The 26,957-nt window shown below is 44.8% G+C and overlaps 1 protein-coding gene and 1 pseudogene across 50 annotated transcripts in view; one reads left to right on the top strand and one right to left on the bottom strand.

Moving 5' to 3' along the window:
* SIL1 (SIL1 nucleotide exchange factor) overlaps window positions 1-26,957 on the bottom strand; it is a 286,900-nt gene that overhangs the window by 17,587 nt on the left and 242,356 nt on the right. The gene's annotated exons all lie outside the window — the stretch shown is intronic.
* On the top strand, window positions 1,936-26,588 carry LOC145509390 (phospholipid hydroperoxide glutathione peroxidase pseudogene; annotated as a pseudogene).

Here is a 26,957-nt window from a genome sequence, read left to right on the forward strand (position 1 = left end):
AATCCCAGAAAAAAGCAAAGGGACAAGAGCCCAGGCTCCCATCGGGCTTGAGTTCATTCAGCATGGTGGAATAGCTTAAGCCCAGTTAGCTCTTTGCTGCAGGAAGGCTAAGGGGCTTAAGGACAGCCAAGTGCTAGGCTGGGGATCATTTTTGCTTGGGAGAAATGAGAAAGCCTAAGTTTTTTGCACTTCCACGCTTCCTGGCCTCGCATGTCAGCCACAGTGGGACTTCTGTCTTGATAAATCTAATTGACTTTGTGACCCTTACTGGCCTCAAGTCTGGTCTTAGAAATAGTTCTTTTTGGTACATTTGTGGGGTGCTGAGCAGAACCTTCGTCTAAATTCTCCTGCTCACTGGGCAATAAAAGTGCTTAAAATCTTACCATCTGGGGTTTGTTTCTTGAGTCTTAAAGGTCCTCTATTAAAATGCCACTGTCCCTGGGTTGAGAAAACCAATCGCGTGCAAGTAGGGTGACTACATAATTTATTGTTCAAACTGGGACATTTTTAAGAGTGAAAAGAAGCACTATTAATTATTGCACTGGGAAAAGAGGCATAAACAGAACATATGGTCATCCTCTGTATAACGTTTTGTGTTAAATTCTATGAATATACAAAAGTGAATTAAAAAAAAAAAAAACTTCCATTGTCCTGGACACTAAGCTGAGGAGCAAAGAATACCGAGAACAGGACAAGGCTAGGCACCTACAGAAGAGGGAAAATGACACCCCAGAGGGAAACATCACGGTAGAATACAAGGAGGTAACTTCACAAAACTTTATAAAGACCATGGGCTCTGGAGCCAGACTGACCTGAGCTGGAATCTTGGACCTCCTTTCTGCTTAACTGTAATTAAACTATCTTTGCCCAAACTTCTTCATCTGTCAAGTAAGGATTGTTTCATTGGGAGGATTAAACGAGATATCCAATGTAACAGTGCTGGGCACATACTGTTCAACAGGTTGAATACTATTAGCATCATCAGGACCAGCCCTCCACTTAAAACATGCCCCAGTCAGAAGGTGGAGGGAAGAGTCAGGAAGAAAGAAAAACACTGCAAGGGCAGACTGGGCTTTTCCTCCTTATAAACTAACCTGTGAGCTGAAGCTCCAGGGTTGAGCTTCAACTGCAGCAGCTCCTGAGGAGTTAACTGATGACCTTGCACTCCTGGTCTCAGACTCCACACGCTGACCCTGTCCAGCAGCTACCACTCCACCCCAACTCCAAGAGGCACATGCCATCCACCATTCCCTCAGAGCAGACCACAGAGAGGAGGACCTTTTGAAAATGAGTGAGCCTCATCCTGACTGTCTGAGATAATGCCGTCTACTGAGTAGTGAGACATTCTCCTGGGCCTTGGTGACAGCAGAAATACAAAAATAAGGGCAGCGCCTCACAGTCATTAGGAGAATAGATTCTGGGGTTCCAACACTTAACAACAATTAAGTGCTTTTCAAATATTAAGTCACATAATTGTCACTACAACTCTATGGGGCAAACATTATTATTACCCCCATTTTACAAATCAATAAGCTGACTCAGGAAAAGTTAAGTAGCTTTTTTCTCACGGTCACATAGCTAATAAGTGGCTGAGGCCTGAAAGCTCAAGAACACGAGCCAAGAGATCTGAATTCCACTGGGGCTACGCCACACGCTATCAAAAAGTCCTGAACTTATATGAACTTTACTTCTATTATTTGTCAAGAAGCTGAGTTACTTAACCAAGGGGTCTGTTTTTCAGGATCAAACAATACAGGGTGATTGAAAGCAGTGTAAAAGTGTTTAAAACATTATGCTGCCACTGCCAACATCTGCTATCATTTAGTTTTGGAGAGCTGGACCAGTTCGGGGAAGGAATCTGGTCCCTCACTATTGTCCCGTCCATAGGACCCTGGACACTCTGGCTCAAAGTAAAGCAGGAATTACACTAATACCATGGTTTTCAAAGTGTGGTCTCTGGACCAGCAGTACCAGCATCACCTTGGAACAAGGGTAAAGTAAAAATTCTCAGGCCCCAACCCAGACCTAGTGAATCAGAAACTTTGGGGATGGGGCTTGGAAATCTGTATTTTAACAAGTCTTTCTGGTGCTGATCGGAGAAGGCAATGGCACTCCACTCCAGTACTCTTGCCTGGAAAATCCCATGGACGGAGGAGCCTGGTGGGCTACAGTCCATGGGGTCGCTAAGAGTCGGACACAACTGAGCGACTTCACTTTCACTTTTCCCTTTCATGCACTGGAAAAGGAAATGGCAACCCACTCCAGTATTCTTGCCTGGAGAATCCCAGGGACCGCGGAGCCTGGTGGGCTGCCGTCTGTGGGGTCGCACAGAGTCGGACACAACTGAAGTGACTTAGCAGCAGCAGCAGCAGCCTGGTGCTGATGCCTGATTACATCTCAGAACAACTACGCTGGAGTGTCCCTGGACAGATGACAGGCTGGGCTCTATCCAGCCCTGGCCAGGAGAAACCTGCTTCAGCGGCTTGTGGCAGAGCCCAGCTTCTGCAAGAAGACCTAGGCCCCAAGGGCCACTGCCAAGAAGATGAAAAGCTCCCAATAAAACCCAGACCTACATGGCCACACTGATTAAAATACAATAAAGAAGAAAGTGAGAAATCTGACAAAAGGAAAACACAGCTTCGGTGGGGGGCAAAATACAACAATCTTCTGTGGGAGATGAGAAGCATAAAAGGCATGTTAGATGTTCAAAGAACCAAATGTCGAAACAACAAAAAATACAAGAATAAAGACAAAGTGCGGACATCAATACCACATGGGCCTCAGTCTAATGACGGCAATAGCAGGAAACATCAGTCCCCCAAGACTATAGCCTGCTCCTCCCCACCCCCAACATGACAGTCTATATAAATAGTCTTGAAGAAAAAAAAAAAAATACCAGCAATTAGTCACTGAATCTTGCTTGCTGGAATGAAGAAAAGCTTGTGAAAAGTCACCAGAGGCTCTGGTGAGAAAAGCTTGGCTAAGAAGGCCATGCAGACTGGGAGCGGTAGCAAGATCATTAAGGGAGAAGGCCTGTGGGGTGTTCCTGGCAGTCTTTGATACCTGCCAAGTCTTAACCTGGAAGGGAAAATGGAGGGCCTGGCCATGAGGCTATAATGAGCTCCAAACCGGGCCTGCATCCAGAAGACCTTTTATGTGGGTTTGGGCCAGAGGCAGGGGGTTGGGGAGGCCTCAGCCAGCGTAGCAGGCCCAGCCCTGGGCTGTGGGTACCTTGGAGGATGAGGCAGTAGAACACAGAGCCTCTGACCCAAGTGTCTCCATACAGAAAGCCTATCTGGCCACACACATATGCCCCCAAGGAATCAGTGAAGCAGCCTCAGTGTTTCCATTCAGGAACCCGCTGAAAACAAGCCCACGTAAAAACAAAAACTGACCTCCTCCTGCAATGAACTTCTCAACTCAAATGTGCAACAGATCACCACTACCTCTCTGCCTGGAGTGTCCTCCCCCAAACATTCCCCATCCCTGGCCCCAGTTTCATCAGGCTAGTCCTTATTCCTCCAGGTCTCTCTCCAACCGTTTCCTCAAAGAAGCCCTCAGTGACCACCTCCCACACAGGGCCCCTGCTATGCATTCCTGGGACCCCTTCACTCAACAGACTTGGTCAAAGTCTGTCTCCCCTACTAAATCGTCACCACTGTCAAGGACATGGACTATGCCTTGCTGCCTATTCACCTGTAACCTCACTTTCTAGATGGTCTAGCCCAGTAGCCAGTACTCAATGAGCAGCAGCTGCCTAAAAGGATAAGGCCAGCTTGCTGTCACTCCCCTGCTGGGACACTGAGGTCTGGGTGGTCCAGCCCTATAACTAGGTATGTGGATGGGTTGGACACACGACCTCTCTCCCATTCTGAGCAGCTTACCCACCACTGCAAGGGCTCACACAAGGCAGATCCCAGTTAATGTTCTCAATTTTTGCCTTCTCTTCCTTTCCTCCTCCAGTTTGACTCCTAAATCAACTCTCTGTGTGTCCCCATCACCATGCTTTCCCAACTGCTTGAGAAAATGGACACAGCAGAGGTGTTCCATGACCCCTGGCATACCCCTTCTGGGAGTATCTATATTTGTCCCCAAAGAGAGGTAATGCATGTATTTAAAAAATCAAGACATTAACTCCTAATAGTATTAAAATTTTTTAGGCAGCAGAAAAAGAATAAAAAAACCAAAACAATCTGGGGGCCAGGATCTTCCACGTGGTTCCTGAAATCAGTCTCCAGTAGGTAACTTCCACTTGTGCTGTGTCTGAGATCAGCCGACTCACTCTTAATGTCAGGCACCACTTGCCAGCCATGGCGGGACAGTCACAGACATGTCCGCACGTGTACACTGTCACCTCCTTCCTGTCACTTCCTCATCTGGCTGACCTTGACAACAGCACTCTGGCTAAAGACCAGGGACTTAGGCTACAACTTCTGCTTTCTTTCTTTGCAGCCTAATACCAATCCAGCTTTCCAAACCGAAGTCAGGTCGGCCTGGCCTTGCAGGTGGCTCCTTGGCCATGCTCCTCCCTCTGAACTACTCCAAACTCCACCAACCTCTGCTTCATCTAAGAGCCACCCACAGTCGGCTCTGCCAGGGGCCCTAACAGACTGACGTGCTGGGGATCCACTGAGAAGGTGGCACAGAGCCACACAGGGGAGCATGAACACTGGAAGAGGGCAAGGTCAAGTTAACAAATATCATACAATGAGAAAGAATTGCGTGAACTGCAGTGGCATAATGTAGCATAACAGATGGATAATTAGATTTATTCTAAGAGCTGTAAAAGTAAGTAATTAAATAAAAATATGGAACAATGAATCTGCCACAGAGAGACACCTAACAGCCTCACAAGGGCCCCGCAGCTGGCACAAGCAGCTTGGGAAAGAAGCAGTGGGCAAGGAACCTCTAACATTGCCCTGATGTTTTAAGGACAATAAATTCAGCACCAGCTCAAGCTGGGCACCAGAGGACAGCCCAATTTCAGAGGGACATAATCAGATTTGCAGCCTCAAATAGCACTGTGCCACGGGAATATGGTTCCCTCTGTACATATGGAAGACAGGAGCCTGCGGTAGACTGATCAACTCCCCATCACTGGCATGTTTGGCAAGCCCCTGCAAAGCAAGACTGACAGTTTGTATTTATCTCTGCAGAAGCAGAGGAAGGAGATGAAAAATGCATGCACAGATGACAAGATTAACTGACACCAAGAGGCAGGCTGGGAGATCCAGGCTCAGGTCTCCACCCTTCTCCCACAGGTTGGCAGCAGATGGAGAGGGTACTGTTACTCAGGGAAGTAACATGAAGTGAGCACCCAACATGTATGAAGCAAGTTTTCTGTATGGGGTCCCAGCCATGAAGCAGCTTCCCTGGACACGATACTGGCTATTTGGAAGCAAAGAGTTAGATCAGTTGGAAGCCGTTTTCTATTAATCAGGACTCTTTCTGAGGGATCAAAACTGAATTCAGATTCATCTAACAGAAAAACTTAGTTTGTTGGGACCCATCATGAAGAATGATGATGAAAGTAAAAGGAAAACTGGGTCCAGAGGCTCAGCATGCCAGGCCCTCCCTCAAGCTACATCTCTGGGCTCTGCCTTCTCTCTAGATGAAGTTGCATTCTCCACAGAAAGATGAGTCTGACGGCCACTGGTTGCCCCCAAATGCATCAATCCCAGCATAAGGAATTCTCCCTCTCAAGTGGGATAGAATTCCAGGGCAGGACTTTGATTGGTCCTGCCTGTGTCACATGCCAACCCCTGGGCCAGTCACTGCACAGATGGAAGAGGCACTACAAATGTCTAGTCCAGGTTATATGACAAATCCTAACTGGGAACAGAAGAGGTGGGTCACAAAGACTAACAGCCTTATTCCCAAAAGAAAGAAGGTGGTTTCCAAAGGAGGAAGATAGAAGAATGTTTTGAGAGACCAAAAACAATATAAATCAAGAGCCTTCACAGCTCACCATACTGTTTCATACCACCTCAAGCCATAATGGTTGGTGGTTTAGTCACTAAGTCGTGTCCGACTTTTGCGACCCCATGGACTGTAGCCTACTAGGCTCCTCTGTCCATGGGATTCAAGCCATAATATTGGATAGTAATTGGCTGTTTGGAGCTAGACTGGGAGTCAGGCCAGGTATGTAACAGTCTGGTTACATGCTCCAAATGGCTTGCTATCTGTCCCCTTTCTGTAGGGGGGTTGGGAGGGAGGGGGGAGCTGTACCCCGTGGCATGTAGCATCTTAGTTCCCCAACCAGGGATCAAACCCATGCCCTCCTGCAATGGAACTGCAGAGCCTTAACCACTGGACTGCCAGGGAAGTCCTTTAACAGGGGCCCATCCTTACAGATCTGTCCCCACGGCCCAAGCACAAAACCACATGGACACCAAGCAGCTTCATACTTAGGAAACTCACACAGTATTAAAGCATAAAGTCTTCAGACAACCAACTCCTTGGAGGTTTCCTTTACCCACAACTCAAACCTCCTTCCCACAGCACCCACCAACCATGAAGAATATGACTCCCCAAACCTGGAAACTTCAGCTCAGCGTATTTGATAAGGAGCTAAGAATAGGTATGTGGCTCCCTCCAGAATCACTGCCATTCCTACCAATGGCTCCATAGAGTGGCTCTCTATTCCAGGATATTTCTACCTCTTGGAGAGGAAAGCAGGTATTTTAGGTACAAAAGGGGAAAACCCACCACATCCCCATTGACACAAAAGCCACCACTTGCTCAGCATCTAACACAAAGTGCTTGCATTCGGGCTCTCCCCCTAATCTGGCTTGAAGGAAGAGAGTCCCTGGCCTTCCTCACCTCCAGAGCACAGCACGAACTCCTCTAACTCCCTCATCAGGCCCCAGCCAACAGCCTAAGTCATCTCTCAGGCTAATTATCCCCTTCTCAAGGGACTCTGGAAACTCCTATCTCCTTCAGCCTAAACAAGTCACACCCTTCCTCCAAAAGCCCAGAAGGGCTTGGGGAGAGGTGAGACAAATTCAGGAGGCCTCTTTGCTCTAAGGCCAGCTGGGAACAAGAGATCACAGGGACCTTCAGGAGCCAGATCCAGCAGAGGCATCTCTAGGCTTCATTCAGCTCCCAACTTCTGCACATTCTTGAGCCATTCTAACAACTTCACTACTGACCTGGAGCCTGCCCTAAGCAGTGATGCTGGCCAACATGTGTCTACCAAGTTCTTTCTGCCACTAAGGTCTTCTCAAGAAATGGAAATGCAGGAAAATGGAGTTCAGCTTCCACGTGGAGCAGCTAAATGCTCTGGCTATGCCTAGTACTCTGGAGCCACGTTTGAGGGTTTGGCCTAATGCAGCCATGCTGGGCTCAGATGTAAGAACCTCCAGCCAGGCTGAAAAGCAGCTTGCCCACAGATGGGCCCTCTGGCCCAGGGCTCTTTGAGCTGGCTCTGCTCCTGCTCCACACACATCACAATTTAATGCTGCTGTTAACAGCCCCAAAGACAAAAAAGCTCCTGCCTCCACTCTGCCCCTGCTCCTCCTAAATACATGCTGGAACCAACCACCAGTCAAGACCTGGCGTGAACCTCAGTAACTATGAACCCCAAACTGAGCTCAAACAACTTTTTCTAACCCACAAACTAAATGAAAGTTGTTGTTTTTTTTTTTTAAACTCAAGAGAAACAGCTCAAATACCAACTAACCTTTCTCTTCCCTTCAAAATTACTGATCTTGGACAAACCACATATCAAAATAGTATCTGGATTAAGAGTTTAATCCTCCTTCTCAGAAGCAAAAAGGAATCTAAATGGATAACTTCAGGGTAACCCCGGGTCTAGCGGATGCAGGGGAAATGGTTCCTGGGTCCTTAGGGAAGGAGAGAGTGGTGATGATAAGAGCAGGAGGGAGGATGGCAACCTCGGGACTAAGGCACTGGTGATGAGGGGCAGATGAGTGCTTGTTAAGCCCCATTAACTTAACTCTAAGGGAGCCTGGGCCATGGTGTTCAAGAATAATGCCTCACTGGCCACCTGGCTGAAGGGATCTGAATGAACTGTTGCGTCCAACTCCAAAAATCAAGCCAACTAAAGGCTACATACCACAACAATTCAAAGAACTCACAACAGAAAACCCAATAGCAACTTCTTATATGTTTTGATCTCATTCTACCTTTTAATTAGAAAATGATATAAGCTCATGGTAAAAAAAAAAAAAAAAGATTCATAACAGCATAGAAGATGCAAAATAGAAAAGTTCCTCTATCTTTTTCAAAACCTCTTCCTCACACCCTCAGAGATAAAAGCTGATTTTTATATTATGTCTTTATATGCACTATAAATGTGTAAATAAATCTTTGTTTACTTTTTATACGAAGGGATCATTTCAATGTAGAGCCCCTACTTTATAGGAAGGTTTGGCTCCTCGAGTTTCCTAAGGCAGTCCCCTGATGCCAAACAGAGGGAAGAGGATGGTCAACCATATTTTAAGGGACTCCAGGAATAGCTAACATTTCAGAGTCAGGAATTCCATGGCAGTACAGTGGTTAGGACTCTGTACTTCCACTGCAGGTGACCTGAGTTCGATCCTTGATCAGGGAACTACGATCCTGGAAGATGCATGGCTCAGTCAAAAACAAAAAAAATTTCAAATTTAAATTCAAAGAGTTCCTCAGGGAAGCATGACGCTTGACTCCAACAGGGGCCCTCCCTCTGGCCCAGGTGAGAGAAAAGGCACCTTGTAAACCATTCCTTGCTAGCTCTCCCGGTCTGTGGTCAGCAGCTTTGCTTTCCCCAGGATGTCATTCCAGGGCTCTCATCCTTCATTCTCAAACCCGACCCCACTTTTGTCCTCCCTCCTTGGGCTCCTCTCTATAGCCTTCATGCTCCTCTGAAACATCACCACTGGCAGGGCTGAGCAACTGAGAACAAGAGGAGATGACCTCACAGCCTTCACATTCTAATGCCAGCTCTCAATTACTTGTACTGTTGAATAATTGAAAGAGGAGAATAATCCAGTCAGCTGATCTGAGAAGCTGGCCAGGCACACAGATTATCTCAGAGTGAATTATTCACCCTAGATAATTGGGAGTTGCCCAAACTTCTATTTGTGGTTCAGGCATCACATGGAAGGACATTCAAGCTGGAAAGTATACATGCTGGAGGAGTGATGGAGTCCATAGGCCCAGAGTCCCTCTGTGCTACTGGGTAAGTCACTGCTCCTCTCCTCGTCTAACTTAGGGTCAAAGAGAGCAAGAATAATGATGATGAGACTGATGCCAACAATATTATTATGGATAGCTCTTGTATTTGTGTACCATGTGCCATGCTCTGTGCTAGGAGTTTCGTTTATACTACATGTACATTATTTCATTTAATCCTCACAGTGAGTCAGTGAAGCAGCACTGTCTCCACTTCTCGGCTGAGGAAGCTGAAACTTAGAAGGTTAAGTAACTTGTCCAGGATACAGAGTGTCAAGAGGCCTGTCTATCCAGAGCCCAGGTTCTTAACCAAGATGCACTTTTGCCACCCAACTCTTACCTCTCCCAATCCATAAGGGAGACTCTTCCTAACAGAACACATGATACTATAAGGAATGAAAATGTTAATAGCCCTTTTTTAGTACAATACCATTTACCCTCATCTTGAAATGACTGGATTTCAATGTACCAAAAACGGCCCCCCTCCTCTGAAAGCTTGTAAGAGGAGGCTTGGTCAACTGGTCAGTCCACCTCAAGAAATCCAAAGTCTAATGCACAAGTCACTGACAGAGCTGCAAGAAAGCAGTCTTCTGTCACTCACTTTAGCTATTATCATGATCAAAGACTGAAAAATCAAACCACTGTCCTCCCCCTGATATGCCAGCACTTCAGCTAAGAGAAAGTTCAGCACCTACAGTGCTTGGGGAAGGTGGAGCTTGGGGAAGGGTTGTGGGTAACACTGACCTCATAGACAAGTATCGACAAAGGGACTGATGCCTGGGATTCCCTCCACAGGGTCTTTTTAGGAAAGCGTTCTGGTGTTCTAGGTATGGGAGCCAGTCTCCAAAATGGTCACCAAGAATCCTTGCCTTCTGGTATTGATTCCTTTGTATACTTCCCTCTGCCACTGAACATGGCTTATCTGTGTAACAGAAAGAAGACAGAGGAGGTGATGGTGCTGATTTCTGAGGCTACATCATGAAAGGTAATGACACTTCTGCCTTGCTCTTTTTCTGTTATTCACTCTGAAAGGAGCCATGGGGGATACATGAACAGCCCTGTGAAGAGGCTCACGTGGAAAGGAACTAAGACCTCTAACCAGCAGCCAGTACCAACTTGTCAGGCATGAGAGCTGGAAGCAGATCATGTAGCCCAGCCAACATCTTGACTACATTTCAAAATTGATGACTCACAGAAATTGTGAGAAATAATCAATGAATACTGTTGGTTGAACTCACTAAGTTTGGAAGTAATTTGTTATACAGCAATACAAGAAACTAATGATCAACAAGGAAACAAGAGAGACATTTCACAGTGTTCTGTTTCCTGCAAGTGACACATCAATGGAAGAACTGGGCCCAGTGTCAGGGCCACAGGCCAGCAAAAGCTCTGACTAAGCCCCTAAGATCCAGAACACTATACAAGAGAGGATAATCAACTTTATGACCCATATATCCCAGCTCTCCAGCTGGGAAAGAAAAAAAAAAGCCTGCTTAAAACAATGCCCATACCTCTGCCTCCAGTCAGAGTAACAGTAATAATAATAAAGCTATCATTACTGCGTGCTTACTGGCTGCTCACCATGTGCAAGGCACTCTTTTTACATTACCTCCCTTACCCTTCACAATGCTACTCAGAAGATGTACATAATGAGCACTCAATGTATATTTGTTGCATGAGTGAATAAACTACCAATAGGCAGTTCTCTGCAACTGATCTATGTCCTTTTGATGTCATTTCAACTTTCTATACTACATATTACTTTAAGGTTTGGAAAGTTTACATTGAGCACGCATTTCTTTGGGTCAGAGGAGATAATACATATGAAATCTTAAAAAAATATTTTCAGAGCAAGCAAAGCTCTAATGACTATGTGCCTTCTACTGCCTTGCCCACACAAAGTGTCCTGAGCCAACTCTCTGAGTTAACATTTGGGTGAACAAAGATGATAATAATAGCAGTTACCATTCTGATCACTACCTGCTAGGCAGTCTTCTACATGCTTTACAAGTATACCACATTTAATTCTCTCCAATAACCAACCTTAGGTAGGCTGGTTATCCCTACTTCACAGACAAAGAAACTGTTTGAGGGATTACATAAGTTGCCTAACATTTGACACCTAATGAGTAGTGGAGTGTGTATGTGTGTGTTAGTCGCTCAGTCATGTCCAACTCTGTGACCCCATGGACTACTCTGTTTGTAGGATTCTCCAGGCAAGATTACTGGAGTGGGTTTCCATGCTCTCCTTCAGGGGATCTTCCAGGGATCAAACCCACGTCTCTTGTGTCTCTTGCGTTTGCAGGTAGGTTCTTCACCACTAGCACCACCTGGGAAGCCCCTTGTCTAGCCGTTGCCAAGAACAACAACAACAAATCTGAAGAGCCTAAGGTTCAAGCCAGGGTACCTCATCAAAGCACCTTGGGGATCCTGGACTTCACTGCCAAGGGGGAGCATTTCACCAGCTAGGCAAAGAGGGCAGAGGTATGGTATGGGAGTTCAAGGTTGGCTGAGTTGTGGGAAAGGTTTGGACAATCCGGGCAGGCAGAGAGGTAGCTTCACAAGCAGGAATGTGAAACACATGTGTGGGAACTCATCAGCATCAAAGAAAGGGATTCAAGAAGCCTCTGCCTCCCACTATGTCATCTTTCATGACAGGAAAGAAAGGAGGGGCAGAAAGAGCTTGTGTGACGCATGCAAGCATGTGTGTGCACACGTGCACACACACACAAACACACTTATGGAGTTGCCCTGGAAGGGTAAATAAATATTCATGAACAGTTCAGTGTGTGAAAATCAAGGACAGAGAATGACAAATGGTGCCAATTAGCAAGAAAGGGTGGTATCTATTTTTAAAGTGGCTGAATAAACAATAAAGGATTACTTGCTAAAAATACTGTGCTTGACCCTCTCCCCACTGACAGGGTCTCCTTCCTGTGCTTGGTGACAACAGGCAAACTCTCCTCCCAGAGGTGTGGGTCCAACACTGCCACAGAAGCCTCATATGTGCATTAGAGATTCACCCTGGGTGCTTATCTCCAGCAATAAGTAGATGATTTCTTCTGAGAAGCATTCTGGGCTCAGGATCACAAGCTGAGATGGGCACTCATACTCTCAAAGATTCCAAAGGGAGCCTGTGGTGATGAGGAGGCAAGTGAGCAAAGGACTCCAATGCAGAATTCAACTACAGAGGCACCATTACTCAATCTATCAAAAAGGAGGGAAGAAACCCCAAACTACACTCCCAAGGCAGCAGAGTCCTTTGTGACAGGAGTGTTTGATGAGGGTCATTTCCCGGGATTGGTGATCCACCAATATCAAGTTTCTTATCTACTGCCCTTTCCTGATAGAAATCCTGATTTTCCTCCTAGGGTTGGATCTGATCTACAGCACATGGAAATAAAGGCAAAGAATAAGGCTGATTATCACTCACAGGCAGATAAAACAATAGAAAACCACCACATATCTAGCTGGTCCTCTCTCAACCTCTCTCATCTCCTCACTTTTCCATCCATCTTTTCTCCTCTCTTTCCCCTTCCCCCATCTCTGTCTCTCTCTGTCCCTCAATGTACCTGTCTTTCTCAATGTTTCTGTCTCTCCTTCAGCATTTGTCATCACTTTGGCATGGCACATTGGTGAAAAACTTGGCTTTTGAGTCACACTGCCCGGGTTCACATCTTAGCTCTAACACAGTCTAGCTACGCGACCCTAGGGAAACAGGTCACATAGGTCTCATTTCCTCATTAATAAAATGTAAATGATAGTTATATTTATTCATCATAGTAACCTACTGGATAAATTCAATGACAAAATGAATGTAAACCTCTTAGCTCGGTGTCTGGAATACTGCAGTTATTCTGGTTATTTCTCAACATTCTTCATGCCTTGATGTAGACTCTATAAACATTTTGAGGACAGTAAACACGCCAAATTCATCTTTCCATCTCTTTGGAAAGTAACAGGAGCCACAATTCAGTAAACATTTGTCAGATGAGCTGGCCCTTCTCCACCTGTTTGCCATGGGCAATAAGCAAGGCCGCCAAATGCTTCTGCCCAGTTCACAGTTCTGTTGTGCTCATTAGCTCGCAGCTAATCCTCCCAACCCTCAGTGAGGTGTGCAGCGCGGGCAGCATCTGCCCCTCCCTTCATTAGGAAAAGGTGAGAATAAACTGGAAAACAAACAAGCGTGGGCAGTACTTTCAGCTCCTCTGAGTGGTGCCCTATCGATTTTCAAGTGTCACTATTTATAACAACCACTACTGGCAGAGATACTGCATTCTTCTTCCAAGACAATCAGAGCCATTTTATTGGAATAATCTCATCACTCTCCATGGCCCCAGGAGGCGTAAGAGACTATTCCCCAGTTCCAGCTAAGAGTGCAGAGAGGTCAAGGGCTTTGGCTAACGTCCCTGTCCAAGTCAGTGGGGTCTTGGTGCTCCTGGCTTGTGGGTCCCTCAGCATCCCCGCATGGTATTTCTGCTTCCTGTAGGACTTCCCCAGCATGCTTCTTTGGGGACACTAAAGCAGATAAAGTCACCTCTTAACAACTTACCTGTGGTGGCAGGTGGTAGCTGGCACTATTCCAAAAACTGTCCCCCTTGGTGGGAAGCCCTTAGCCCTGACTGCTACCTGGCTTAGTCCTCCCCTTCCAGCTTGTCATCAAGAATCACATTTGCACAGCAGTCCAGAGGCTGGGGTGCCACACAGAGAGGGGAGCAGGGCAAGGACACGGCCCTCATATTGCATGAGACATACAGAGATATGTGTCCAAGCAGACGTCTGTCCTGCCACCACCTATCCCACACTTATGGGTCTCCCATGTTCCAGGCTTTCCCATAGAGTTTGTCCACCTACCCAGTCATAATAGAGAACACTGGCCCCATAGAAGTGACAACAAGGCCTGGCAGAAACTCTGAACATGAGCAACACTGAAGCCCAAACAGAAAGAGACAGTCTGTGAGACACAAGCCTAGGAGGCACCCCTCCTCCCAGAGACAGATCCTAACCACAGATTATGAGTTTCCGCTGCAGGGAATGGCCTCTTTCAGCCATCTCTCTGACCACATCTCTCCCTGTCCACAGCCCTGGACACTGGACAGACAGGTGGGAGACGACAGCCACAAGCAGTATGTGACAACCTGGAGACTAAAGTAAGAGCTTCCTGTCATACTGGCCTTCCTTGGGGGGTTAGCAAAGGTGGCTATATCTGCCCCCTGCCCCAGAGGACGGATTCCAACCAAAGTCTGGAGAACCAAAGATGGCACTGCTAAGTTCCTCTTTCACCTGTTTTAACAAGCAAGGTTAAATGTCAAGCCTGTCCTCTTGTCACTGAATAGAGCAGCTGCGCTTACAGGAACAGCACTGCTTTAAGCAGATGAGAGGTCATGTCCAGGCTCAAGCACAAAAAGAGGAATGAGTACTGAGACCTGGATGCCAAGGACCACTTGGTCCCAGGCAAGACTGGCACTGCACCACTAATTCCTCCTTTTCGCATTCACACTTGAGTCCTTTCAGGTCCAGGAAACCAGGCCAAGCCCCCTAAGGATCGCCATCCCCCTTCCTCTCCCCACACACCCACACAAAAGCGAGAAGGAGAGTCTGCTGAGCACTGCTGGCTCTTAGGGTCCAGCTGAGGCTGAGCTGGAAAAGGAGCAGACAACTCAGACAGGAACAAAGGCTGTAACAGACACAGGGGGATTAGATGCCTCTCAGCTCAGGGATTAGACACCATTCTTCATAAAGGGAACTCCAACAAAACAAGCAAATTAAACTCCTTTGTTCCTGACACAATGGTAGCAGTGGAAACCACAGCCAGAGCAGCTAGCAGGGCCAATGTAACAGCAGGACACTGGGGAGGAAAAAAAGGGGAGGAGAGAAGCAAGCCCAGTTCTTAGCTCTACAGCGGCCTAAGTGTGCGCTATGGACCGTGGCTTCACCTTCTCTGCCGCCAGGACCAAGAAAACCTCATCTCGTTCCCTTGGGGAAAGTACTCTCTAGGCTTAGAGAATGCCAGAACTGTCATCAAGGAAGGTTTTTTCACCCCCTTCGGAGGTGCTCTGCTGTACTCTGTTCCATCTAGGGATGAGCGAGATCCTTTATGATTCCCTCTGACCTGCCAGGTTAGCAATTCAACAGGAAAACACCTCCCACTGCAAAATGAAAGTAGACTTCAAGATGCTTGCCTTCTGACTGTCTCCAATGTAAATGAGTTGCCTGCAGCCTGACTCACAAGAGCTCAAAATGGAAAAAAGAAAAAAAGCTCAGTTCGAAGGTAAGGGTAAGGTTGGCCTATCAGACGAGGCTTCTATGCACCTAAACCCAGCATGTTGCCAGGAACGTGACATGAGCACCAGTGCCTGGAAGGTAACTCAGAAAGGACAGGGATGGTGGCAACACGTCTCTAGTGAGAAAGCCCCTTATGTACCTATTCCTCGTGTTTTTATATGTAAAACAATTACTCAGATGTTAGTTAGCTGGCTCCAGATCTGAGACTGTGACCCATGTGAGTACAGGACTAGATGAGAGTCACCCTCGGGCTGAGGATCCTCTGCCTGACACCCCAGCCGATGCCCACAGCTAGAGTCAGTGGAGCAGAGGGCTATGAGGGAACCTGGACTTCCTCCCTCAGCCCCAGGCCCAGAAGAGTGGAGCCCATCCATGAAAGCAAACCTGAGCTCTCTAGCTCCACACATGATGTTCTGTACTAATAGGCCTTCTGGCAAGGCACCAGGGCACCGAATCCTAATGGACTTGGTAACTCACATGGCTGCAGTCCTCCTTAGCACCTAGAAGGCCTTCGTCCTCCTCTCTCCCTGGATGGCAGGGTCTCCATAGGCAGAAGCTGCCCTAGGTGACTGTTTGGTCCAAACATTAAAAAAAGAACACACCCATCTATTCACTATGGAAAGGAGGCAGTCATTTCAAACCTATACTTTCATGCATCTCTGCTGGAAAGAAGAAAGAGCAAAATTAAATTAAAATTCTCTCTGGAAAACTTCTGCCCCAAAAGCCGAAAAGCACTCCACAGTTGTGCCCAGTTCCCTACCCTAAGCAGCCTTCTGCTCCCCCCTCCCTCTCTCCCTTCTGGCTGGCTGGCTCCAGATGTGTCGCTGAGTTTCAATGATTCACTCTAATGATAACGCACCCTCAGAACAAATCATGGACTCTGATCGACTTAGAAGGCAACTTGCACAAATACCTGTAATCTAGTTCTAATCTTGTTTGTTTCCATTCCAATTATCCTGCATCAATGGCTTAAAAATGGGAACTGTCTGGTACATATATCCAATCCATTTTAATAGAGGATAAATCTGGGTTGCTGTGACCCTTTCCTCTCTCAGGCTCGGGACAGCACCAGCCGTCTCAAGACGCGGATTGGGCTGGATCAGCTCTAACTCTATTCAGCTCTTCAAGGATTCAATTAATCATAAAGCCAATTCCATTCTGGGCTCCATCTGTCTTGCCTCCTTCAGGGACTAATAATCACTCACTGTGTGTTTTTACACACTAGTTGAACTGAAATTAAGACTGATTTCATCATGGAACACTCAAGAAGAAAATGCATTTCTTGGAGGAAAATTTCAGAGCTATTCTAATGTTCAGTCTGGGTAAAGATAATATTAAATAAACAAAAGTACATTCTTTTTAAAAACTTCAAAATTATTGATACTGTAAAATAATGCTTGTCACACAAATCCTAGGAAGTGGGTATAGAAACTCTCAATGTTAGATCATGCAACAGAGACGCTTAATTTGTCCTTGGGCATCAGTAAAGCATGGGTACCCAAAAAAGGTGAGGAAAAAAGCCCAAAGTCAATTTGACATATTTTTGTAAAAAATATAACGAGCCATCTTTCCTGGGGCTAGCAGACTTAATTTAAAATTTGGAATTACTTCTATTTTGAGTTATCTATTTGTGGGGAGTAGGTGATTTGAGGGTTGGGGGAGATGGGTACCATATTCTTTTCAGTGTTCAGAACCTCTGGATGTCTTATATTGGCCCTGAGGATTCTAAACCAATGCACTCCTCCAAAGCAAAAAAATGTGGCTTTTATCTTCTGTAAATAGCCTGGCTCTCCCACAAGCATTAAAGTGGCTGCCCTGGCAAACACTCAAGATGGAGCTGTCCTACTCACCCCAACTCATTCCCTGATCTTTCTTGGATCATCTCTTTACCAAGAACATAACCACAAGAGGGCTAGAGCCCAACCAGTCAGCCACCTGGGTCTGGAAGCATTCCCAACTGTCAGCAGGTTTCAGGAGGGAAAATGTAAATAGCTAAGCTTTTTTATTTTTACTTTTCATAGTTGCAAAGAAAGATCTGGGCATCTCCAGATCCAAAGTGCTGAGTGGCCATGGCAGACCTAGTGCAGCCCCCTGATTATTACAAAATGGTCCCAGCACAACATAGGGAAAGCACTGCAGCCAAGGAGACCAAGTTTATGGCCAAGTTTATGGTTGCTTTCCTCCCTTAACAGGTTTTAAACTAAAATTCTGAATTGCACAAACTCCCAATCAGAACTAATGACACAGTCATTCTAAACTTATCATCAAAGATGCTTTGTGAGTCATACTGGCTCTAAAAAGCCATCAGTAATCACTTCTTAGACACAACAATCAAATACATCCTTCATTTAAACAATAAATTGTGCCTAAGTAATACGTCTAATTGGAGCACTGTCATTTTTAAACATGGGTCAATGCACACACTTCCCCAAAGGTTTCTACCTGAGTCATTCTACATTTATTAAAATGAAAGTCACCTCCTAAGAAGCTGTTTATGTACTGATAAAGAATGATGTCTGTGATATATTGTTAAATGGAAACAAGTAAGTTGTATACACAGTGAAGTACCCTTTGTGTAAATATAGGAAAAAACACTATATGGGTATATTTGCTTAGACTATACATAAATATCTCTAGAAGAAACTGGCAACCCTTGGTTGCTTTGATGAAGGGAACCTGGATGGCACAGGGATGGGGTGTGAGGAAGTTCACCATGGCCTTTAGTGTCCTTTGACTTTTGAACCATGTGAATATATTACCAAATCAGAGCTGAAGACATAAAATTTAAATTTGAATAAGTCACCTCATGACACTAATCTGGACATCTGCCAAAATACTATAGAGAGGTCTACCCACATTTTATGGAGAAAATAAGACTCTTACACGTCTCTTAGCTGGGCAGTTTTAGTGAGCCTTTGGGTGCAGACTTTAAGAATGTAGGACCAGGGCTTCCCTGGTAGCTCAGTGGTAAACAATCTGCCTGCCAGTGCAGAAGACATGGGTTCAATCCCTGGTCCTCGAAGATCCTACATGTCGTGGAGCAATTAAGCCATGTACCACAACTACTGAGCCTGCACACTAGAGCCCAGGAAGAGCAACTACTGAGCCCATGTGCCAGAACTACTGAAGCCTGTGTTCTTCAACAAGAGAAGCCACTGCAATGAGAAGCCCATACACTACAATGAAGAGTAGCCCTGCCCACTGCAATTAGAGAAAGCCCATCCAGCAACAAAGACCCAGCACAGGCAAAAAGAAATAAAAATTACTTAAAAAACAAAACAAACAAAAAAAGAATGCAGGATCAGGATTAGCTGTAGTTAGAAAGATGCAAGGACCCAAGTGATCACCATGACTATCTGAAGACAAGGTTGAAGCAACAAAGGAGAGAAGGGAAAGGAAAGTGGAGGGATGGAGAGGGAGGGCAGGCCAGACACTTTATGTAAGACACCCCATAAGGCACTATCTAGCTTGATAAGCCCCCAACAATTTCTTACTTTTGCAAAAGCAGAAACTGCAGCTCATCTAATGCACAGTTTACTGTGAGTTACAGGACTGGAGAGAGGGGCTTTATCTTAATCTTGCAGGAACACGCTGCTCTGTATCCCAAGAGTCCTCTGTGCAGGAAATGCTACCTGAAGGCCACATCTTAGCTTGAAAAAAATTACAGAATTTCTGACTCATCTTTTCATTTTGTCTGCCAGCTGGCTCTGTGGTCTTGAATAAATCATTTCAACAGAGACACTAAGGGGGATTGGAGGCTCCTCCACTCAGCTATTTTCCACAGTTCTTTGGCAAGAGCATCTATGCAATAAGCATTTCATGTTAGATGGCAAAGGTATGCACCAGGGTTTGCTGATTTCTGTCCTCTCTTCCTGCCTGAAAACTGCCCAGCAAGTTTACTCCTGGGCTCACCTTCTGCTTAGCCTTTGCTTTTTTTTGAATCTTAACACTCACCCCAGTGTGGACACACACCCAAAAGAGTTTTCCACAAAGACACTGAGGACTGTGAAAAGATACTTGCTCAGAGTGAAGTACCATAGTGCCCATCATGAAGGAAAATCCCTCAGGATGCCCCTCAGGAACCCTCACCCAAACAGAAACCCTACTGGAATGGCCTTTTCCCTTGGAGTGAGAATCTAAACGACCTCATCACAAAAAGGAACTTGGGGAGGACTCCTGGGAACTGAGCAGGTGGACTACATTTTAGTCTTCATGCACTTTCCAGCTGGTTTTTAAGAGTCTTCAGCTTCCCCTTTATCCTTCTCATAGTCTGGATGTTTTATAAAAGGAAGACTCCATGACAACTTAAACTACCCTGCGTTTGCCAGTCAAAGATCAGAGGAAGCCTCTGAGATATTCTGTGTTCTGGCACTCTGACCAGATGCTCCAGATGAAGCTGGGGCATGAGGGCCCAGCTATAATCCTTTCTCGGCAAGCCTGGCTGAAGGGGCAGTGAGACTAAAGCAACTGATTAAACCCAGTATATAAAGCTGAAAGAAAATGAGATAGAAATAAATTAGCTTTAAACCTCAAGGCTGTGTATGCAATGGGGGTTGGGAAGCAGCCTGTGAAGTCAGTCTTAGAGATTTCCCTGAAACAAAGGGATTATGAATTGTCCAATACGAGCAAATCCTTCTGCTCCACAGCCACATGACAGCCTTGTACCCAGTGCTGTTCATTAAACACTTTGCACACATTTGGAGATAATGGGATGCAGCCAACTTCCTGAAAAAGCTCTGAGACTCCCCTTTCCCAAGTCGTCTACTCAGGAAGTGCAAGCTGTGAAATATGGCTGTCATCAGCAGGGACAGGGTTGATATTTCCTGCCATTCTTCAATTACTGCCTGCCCCCTTGTCTTTCTGGGTTCTCCTCTGTAACTAATGTTACCTGCAGATGAACGGCTGGGAGAGAAAACGTCTAACTGATCATAACTAAATAAATAAAACACTCAGAAGTGCTTGAAGGGAGGTAGAAAAGAGAGGAAGTATGACAAAAGAAAGTTTCCCATCTCTGACACTGTAACTTAAATCCCACAGAGAAACCACGGAGAAGGGACTCAACTGTTTTGAAAAATGAACCAGAGCAGCAAACTTCCAAACATGCTTGCCCAGTCTGAGCAGCCTCGTTCCTGGAAAGGTAGGTCAGAGCTGTTTTCACGGTTTATCTCCAATGGGCAAAAGAGAGTGGCCATGAATTTCCTAAGGAGGCTCATGCTAGCCAGCGCCCACTGGACTGCCATACTAAAGCATAAGCAGACCATGGAGAGAAAGGAAGGAACAGACAGATTTTTATCAAGTCACATCCTGACCACCACTCAGACTGCTGGCTATCACAGATGGCCTGAATAAAGAGACCTTTCCATACATCCCATCTACTACCTTTTGATTTCAGCTTGTGATTCCTCCAGCCAAGATTGCTGGGAGAAATATCAACAATTTCAGATATGCAGATGATACCACTTTAATGGCAGAAAGTGAAGAGGAACTAAGGAGCCTCTTGAAGAAGGTGAAAGAGGAGAGTGAAAAAGTTGGCTTAAAACTCAACATTCAAAAATCTAAGATCATGACATCTGGTCCCATCACTTCATGGAAAATAGATGGTGAAACAATGGACAGTGAGAGACTTTACTTTCTTGGGCTCCAAAATCACTGCAGATGGTAACAGCAGCCATGGAATTAAAAGACATTTGCTCCTTGGAAGAAAAGCTATGACAACAGTGTATTAAAAAGCAGAGACATCACTTTACTGACAAAGGGTTATATAGACAAAGCTACGGTTTTTCCACTAGTCATGTACAGATGTGAGAGTTGGACCATAAAGAATGCTGAACACTGAAGAACTGGTACTTCTGAACTGTGGTGCTAGAGAAGACTCTTGACTTGGGCAGCAAGACTCCTTGGGCAGCAAGGAGATCAAACCAGTCAATCCGAAACGAAATCAACCCTAAATATTCATTGCAAGGACTGATGCTGAAGCTCCAAAACTGTGGCCACCTGGAAGAGCTGGTCCACTGGGAAAGACCCTGATGCTGGGAAAGATTGAAGGCAGGAGAAGGGGACGACAGAGGATGAGATGGTTGGATGGCAACACCAACTCAATGTAGATGAGTTTGAGCAAGTTCCATGAGATGGTGAAGGACAGGAAACCCTGGCATGCCGCAGTTCATGGGGGTCTCAAAGAGTCACACACAACTTAGCGACTGAACGATTACATCCTCATCTCATTGCCTGCAACTTCAAAATATCAAAGTTCAGAGCTTGCATAACGGATGAATAAAAAGACTAGTATCACACTCAAGACCCTTAGAAACATGGCTCTCTTTATGGGAATCTGTTAACTCTTCAAACTAAAGAATGAACATGGGCTTTAACATCAAGTTCTGGGTTTAAGGTGTTGAGTTCAGTCACTCAGTCGTGTCCGACTCTTTGTCACCTCACGGACTACAGCAGTAATATCTTTTCTTTTTAATATGCTGCCTAGGTTGGTCATAGTTTTTCTTCCAAGGAGCAAGCATCTTTTAATTTCATGGCTGCAACACCATCTGCAGTGATTTTGGAGCCCCCCCAAATAAAATCTCTGTTTCCATTGTTTCCCCATCCATCTGCCATGAAGTGACGGGACCAGATGCCATGTTCTTAGTTTTCTGAATGTTGAGCTTTAAGCCAACTTTTTCACTCCCTCTTTCACTTTCATCAAGAGGCTTTTTAGCTCTTCTTCACTTTCTGCCAGAAGGGTGGTATCATTTGCATATCTGAGGTCATTGGTATTTCTCCCAACAATCTTGATTCCAGCTTGTGCTTCATCCAGCCCAGCATTTCTCATGATGTACTCTGCATATAAGTTAAATAAGCAGGGTGACAAGATACAGCCTTGACATACTCCTTTCCTGATTTGGAACCAGTCTGTTGTTCCACATCCAGTTCTAACTGTTGCTTCTTGACCTGCATACAGATTTCTCAGGAGGTAGGTAAGGTGGTCTGGTATTCCCATCTCTTTCAGAATTTTCCACAGTTTGTTGTGATCCACACAGTCAAAGGCTTTGGCATAGTCAACGAAGCAGAAGCAGATGTTTTTCTGGAACCTTGTTGTTTTTTCTATGATGCAATGGATGTTGGCCTTTTGACCTCTGGTTCATCTGCCTTTTCTAAAACCAGCTTGAACATCTGGAAGTTCATGGTTCATGTACTGTTGAATCCTGACTTGGAGAATTTTGAGCATTACTTTGCTAGCGTGTGAGATGAGTGCAATTGTGCGGCAGTTTGAACATTCTTTGGCATTGCCCTTCTTTGGGATTGGAATGAAAACTGACCTTTTCCAGTCCTGGGGCCACTGCTGAGTTTTCCAAATTTGATGGCATATTGAGTGCACCACTTTCACAGCATCATCTTTTAGGATTTGAAATAGCTCAACTGGAATTCCATCACCTCCACCAGCTTTATTCATAGTGATGCTTCCTAAGGCCCACTTGACTTTGCATTCCAGGATGTCTGGCTCTAGGTGAGTGATCACACCATCATGGTTATCTGGGTCATGAAGATCTTTTTTTTGCATTGTTCTTCTGTGTATTCTTGCCACCTCTTCTTCATATCTTCTGCTTCTGTTAGGTCTATGACATCTCTGTCCTTTATTGGGCCCATCTTTGCAAGAAATGTTCCCTTGGTATCTCTAATTTTCTTGAAGAGATCTCTAGTCTTTTCCATTGTACCGTTTTACTCTATTTCTTTGCATTGATCACCGAGGAAGGCTTTCCTATCTCTCCTTGCTATTCTTTGGAACTCTGCATTCAAATGGGTATATCTTTCCTTTTCTCCTTTGCCTTTAGCTTCTTTTCTCAGCTATTTGTAAGGCCTCATCAGACAACCATTTTGCCTTTCTGCATTTCTTTTTCTTGGGGATGGTCTTGATCACTGCCTCCTGTACAATGTCATGAACCTCCGTCCATAGTTCTTCAGGCACTCTGTCTATCAGATCTAATCCCTTGAATCTGTCACTTCCACTGTATAATCGTAAGGGATCTGATTTAGGTCATACCTGAATGGTCTAGTGGTTTTCCCTACTTTCTTCAATTTAAGTCCTCCCATAAACCATTTGGGAGTCCTTAAGCAATTACCCTGTTCTATAAAGCCAGAATAGTATTACCTACAGCACATGCAGACTACATCATGCAAAATGCTGGGCTGGGTAAAGCACAAGCTGGAATCAAGATTGCAGGGAGAAATACCAATGACCTCAGATGTGCAGGTGACACTACCCTTATGGCAGAAAGTGAAGATGAGCTAAAGAGACTCTTGATGAAAGTGAAAGAGGAGAGTGAAAAAGCTGGCTTAAAACTCAACATTCAAAAAATGAAGATCATGGCATCTGGTCCCATCATTGCATGGCAAATAGATGGGGAAACAATGGAAACAGTGACAGACTTTAATTTGGGGGGCTCCAAAATCACTGCAGATGATGACTGCAGCTATGAAATTAAAAGATGCTTGCTCCTTGGAAGAAAAACGATGACCAATCTAGACAGCATATTAAAAAGCAGAGACATTACTTTGCTAACAAAGGTCCATCTAGTCAAGGCTATGGTTTTTCCAGTGGTCATGTATGGATGTGAGAGCTGGACTATAAAGAAAGCTGAGTGCATAAGAATTGATGCTTTTGAACTGTAGTGTTGGAGAAGACTCTTGAGAGTCCCTTGGACTGCAACGAGATCCAGCCAGTCCATCCTAAAGGAGATCAGTCCTGGGTGTTCATTGGAAGGACTGATGTTGAAGCTGAAACTCCAATACTTTGGCCACCTAATGCAAAGAGCTGACTCATTGGAAAAGACCCTGATGTTGGGAAAGATTGCGGGCAGGAGAAGAAGGGGACAACAGAGGATGAGATGGCTGGATGGCATCACTGACTCAATGGACATTGGTTTGGGTAGACTCTGGGAGCTGGTGATGGGCAGGGAAGCCTGGCGTGCTGCAGTTCATGGGGTTGCAAAGAGTTGGACACAACTGAGCGATTGAACTGAACTGAATGCTAGTCTAACATATTTACTTGACATAAACATATGTAATATAAACACATATAAAAATAGATAAAACACACATACACATCAAATGCCATCATCACGTATAATCATGAAATACCAAAAGGATTTCTGTCAAAAACAAATGACCTACTATATCACTATAAAAGAAAATATGTATTTTTCTTTGCAGGTATTTTGACTGCATAAAGTAAAGAATAAACTGAAAATCTTTTATAAACAATAAAATAGTTTAGTAAGATAGTCTGCAATATTTTTTTGAAAAAAATCAATGGCCAACTCATTTCCAATAAAGTGAGTTATATTATTCAGATCAAACCACTCTGAAAACAAAAAAACCTGAATATAAAAATATGTCACTAAAAGCATCAAAAAAGCAACAAAATGTTTAGGAATTACAAAACCGAAAGCTAAGGAAGAGACAAAACAGAACCAGAGTACTAAAGCCCCTCAACCCTGCAGCATTCATTGATCATTCAACTTGGGTTTTGGTTTTGGCAGCCTTGTGGGGAAAGGAGAATAAAGTCAAAGTCTAGAGCCACCCAAACTGGGAACTCTCCACTAATTTTCCTCAGTGTTTAGTCTTTTGAATTTCTAGCTTAAAGGTGAATTAGAAAGACTGCCCTGGCAATCCTCAGTACAACAGCTGTGTGGGGAGCACAGGGAAGTGGAGGAAAAAGAAAAAGGAAAAGAAAAAGCTGACCCCAAAAAACTGAAGCTACAATCTGCTTCCATATAGTTTACAATCTAGATTCACATCTCTTGGGCAGACTAAAAAACCTCAAGTTATAAACTTGATTTGCCATGGTTGCAGATCATTAATTACCTCTAGGCACCTGGCAGAAGAGAACTCAAATCTGCTCCAAATAATTTTTAATAATAATGAGTAGTATAGTAAAACCACCACCAAGCTTGTAAGGAAACAAGGTACCATTGATGCAAACTGGTAGAAAAAGACCTGGAATTGTAAAAATATGTATTTTAAAATATGTATACTAAGTTTAAATAAAAGACATCCTTTAAAATATCTGCAGCAAATAGGAAATTTTAGAAAGGAATAAATCAAACTTTGACAAGATACAAATAAAACTTCTAAAAATTAGAACTATAAATTCGTAACTGAGTATTTAATGGACAGATTCAATAGTAGATTAGACACAGTAGAAGGGAAAACAAGTAAACCAGAAGATACACTGCACAAAACTATTGAGATTTCAATAGAAGTGGCATATAGAGGGGAAATATGGAAAACAGGTAAAAAAAAACATGAAAGACTACTGAATAAGAAGGTCTAACATATGTTTCTTTGGAATCTCAAAAAGATAGGAAAAAGAAACAGGCAGAGACAATATTTCAAGCTATAATAGCTATAAATGTTCTAGAACAGATGAAAGACACAAATCCAGATTGAATAAATTCAACAAACTCCAAGCAGGAATTTTTTTTTTTTAATCCACACCTAAATACATCATCATGTACAGAAAAATCATAAAAACAGAAAATCTTCAAAGTAGACAGTTGGGAGCCGTCTGTACCACCTGCTGAAGCTGGCACTACTCTGTGGGGCCCTGCCCGCTCCTGGTCAGCACCATGTATGTGTCCGGTGACAAATGGCACTAGGCACACTCCATGTAGGAATTCTCAGTCAAGAACATTGACGGGAGCATGGTTAACCTGGACAAGCACCAGGCTAAGTGTGCATAGTCACCACTGTGACCTTGCAAAGAGGCAAGACAGATGTAAACTACACTCAGCTGGGAGAAATGAACAGCCAATGTGCAGAGTGTCGTTTACAGATTCTGGCCTTCCCTTGCAACCAGTTCAGGTGGCAGGAGCCAGGAAGCAATGCTGAGATCAAAGAGTTCGCCATGGCTACAGCATCAAATTCGGTAAGTTCAGTAAGATCTATGTGAATGGGGATAATGCCCACCCTCTGTGGAAGTGGATAAAAATTCAGCCCAAGGGGAGGAGCACACTGGGAAATGCCATCAAATGAAAATTTACCAAGTTCCTCATTGACAAGAACAGCTGTGTGGTGAGTGGTATGGTCCCATGGAAGAGCCTCTGGTGATAGAGAAGAACATGCCGTGTTACCTCTAGCTCTAGAAGTGTGATGCCCTCACCCAAGCCTGCCCCCTGTGCCCCAGGAGCCTTCCATCGGTGCCCATGATGGTCTGCCTGAAAACCAGCCCCCAGTGGGGCAGACCCACCCTTGGGGGAGGAAGGTCCCTTGACCCAGCTGCATCTCGGCAACCCCACCCCTGGCTGCCTTGTGAGGATAAGACATACAATACAAACAAAGTAGGCAGAGATTGAGGGACAGGGATTATTTTCACAACAGTGATCACTTGATAGCCAGATTCTTAACAGCAACAACAGAAGGCAGGATGGAATAATACATTTAATTCACTAAGAGAAAACAAATGTCATCATAAAATTTCATATCCAGAGGAAAGAGAGGGGCAGAAG

The sequence above is a fragment of the Giraffa tippelskirchi genome, chromosome 6 (genome assembly GCF_054371585.1).
Source record: "Giraffa tippelskirchi isolate mGirTip1 chromosome 6, T2T-mGirTip1v1.2.pri, whole genome shotgun sequence".
Lineage (NCBI taxonomy): Eukaryota > Metazoa > Chordata > Mammalia > Artiodactyla > Giraffidae > Giraffa > Giraffa tippelskirchi.